We start from the raw sequence: 2,218 nt of genomic DNA, 5'->3' as shown, positions 1-2,218 counted from the left end.
GGACCCCCCTGAATCATCTCTGGTCACTGTCTTGATCAGAGTAGCTAAGGTTTTCACCGCTGATCATTCTTGCAGTATTGCTATTAGTATGCATAATGATTATTTGGTTCTTCTAATTTCAAGTTGCATTGGTTCATATAGCTCTTGTCATGTTTTTCTTTTTGTTGTTGTTGTTTATTTGTTTATTTTTTCCTGAGACTACCACCCTTGTCATCTCTCACAGAATAATAGTACTCCAACACAATCATGTGCTACTTGTTCAGCCATTACACAATTGATGAACATTCCCTCAATTTCTAATTCTTTGCCACCATAAAAAGACCTGTTATGATTCGCTCCCAGAGTCTTGGTAATTCTCCTCCCACTGGCAGGTTGTGGGGGTGGAGGGAGAGGTGAGGTGAAATCCCTTAGCAGTGTCTTGTCTGAGGGCTGAGGTGGGGCCTTGGTGGGCTCTCAGAGAGAGCCTCCAGGGTGGCTCTTGGGGAATGTCAGTGTTCTGGTGACTGGAGGAAGTGGAGAAGGAATTTGGTAAGGCCTTTGTGGACATGGACCTGCTCCTGGGTGAAATCGACCCAGACCAGGTGTACATCACTAAGGAGGGATGCCAGAAGATGACCAGCCTGAACTCCTAATTTGTGCAGCTCTGCCACAAAGCATGGACCCAATCCCAGATTTATCACAAGCATGAAGCACAGTTGGTACATCTGAAATCTGCATTGACCGAGACCCAGACTGAAAACAGCATTAGAAAAAGTCCACATTGAACTTTTACGACTGCACTCTGTTCAGTGTCAGTTGCATGCCAAAACTGTCCAGAGTGTCTACTCTGGTGTCATTTAGGTGAAATTGGAGAGAAAGTTTGAAGCAAACAAAAGAGAAAAAAGTGAAAGAAATTCAACTTGATGCTGAGGTGAAGCTATTAAGAAAGGAGAATGAAGCCTTGGAAGACAACAGTTCTCCAGGTGGAATCTTATGGGGCAAGACTGGACAAAAAATTGCCAGGAAGAGTCCAATGGATCCAGTTACTGGGTCAAGATATGAAGGGGACTGCTCCTATGAAATTTTGGAACCATCTAGAAGCTAAAATACACCTGCATGATCACAAAACAGTTATTCAGATTTGAAGAGAAGGTAGAAAACATCAGTGCAAGCACTGCCAGGGCGTGATCAGGATTCCTTAAGTAAAAGTCAAAGTGTTGGTCCAAGCAGAAAGGTTTTTCTCCTCAAAGAAGATCACAAAGGACTTGGTATTTCAATGACAGGTGAAAAGGAACATGGTATTCCAGTTCTCATCTCTAAAATCCATCCTGGACAGCGTGCAATCTTTGTGGAGGACTGCATGTTGGGGATACCATTTTGGCAGGCAATGGAGTTAGTTAACCAGAGAAATGCTAAGCATAAAGAAACTGTATTCTTTCCCAACAGAGAGAAGAGATTAAGTTTGAAGTAATTTATGTTGATCCTGAGGTAGATTCTGATGATGAAAACGTGGAGTGTGAGGATGAGGGTAGACACCATCATAGTTTGTATCTTGATGAATTAGGTGTAAGTGGAAATCCTGTTTCTTATCAGAAAAGTGCAAATGGGGACATAAAACTGCTACAAGGTTTTAATAAGAATACAGTATTTGATGGACATGAAAATGGAGACCTAGGAAACTCAAGTTAAACTTGTCTTGATGAGAGTGCATCCAAATTAAATGAGTCAGCAGAATCTTTGACATAAATGGTTTATTAAATTGATTTTTCTATAAAAAAGAGCTTATATAAATATTTTTGTACACATGATTCTTTTTCCTTTTGCTTTGATTCTTTGATTTGTGGGTACAGACTTAGTAGTGGTCTTATTGAATCATAATATATTTGCAATTTTATAGGCCCTTGGACATAGTTCAAAGATTGTTCTCCAGAATGGTTGAGCTACTTCACTAGTACACCAACAATTCATTAAAATATATATGTTCAATCTTCCAATCAAGCATTTATCATTTCTAATAGGTGTAAGATAGTACCTCAGAATTGTTTCCTTTCTCTAATCAATAATAAGTCAGAATTTTTTTTACCATATGACTATAAATATATTTGATTTCTTCTGAAAACTATGAATAACTTTTGACTATCAATGGAGGAATGGCTCTTATTTTATAAATTTGACTCAGTTCACTATATATTTGATACATGAGGCCTTTATCAGAGAAACTTGATTCATTTTTATAATA

The 2,218-nt window shown here is 38.6% G+C and overlaps 1 pseudogene; it reads left to right on the top strand.

Annotated features, from left to right (window-relative positions):
• Positions 1 to 485: 485 nt before the first annotated feature.
• LOC138170882 (Golgi-associated PDZ and coiled-coil motif-containing protein pseudogene) lies at positions 486 to 1,725 on the top strand (annotated as a pseudogene).
• Positions 1,726 to 2,218: the final 493 nt, after the last annotated feature.

The sequence above is a fragment of the Petaurus breviceps genome, unplaced genomic scaffold (assembly GCF_028583685.1).
Source record: "Petaurus breviceps papuanus isolate PSGF00001 unplaced genomic scaffold, PetGlider_PUasm1.0 40, whole genome shotgun sequence".
NCBI lineage: Eukaryota > Metazoa > Chordata > Mammalia > Diprotodontia > Petauridae > Petaurus > Petaurus breviceps.
The sequence above is the reverse complement of the archived record's forward strand: the minus strand, read 5'-3'. Positions and strand labels throughout refer to the sequence as shown.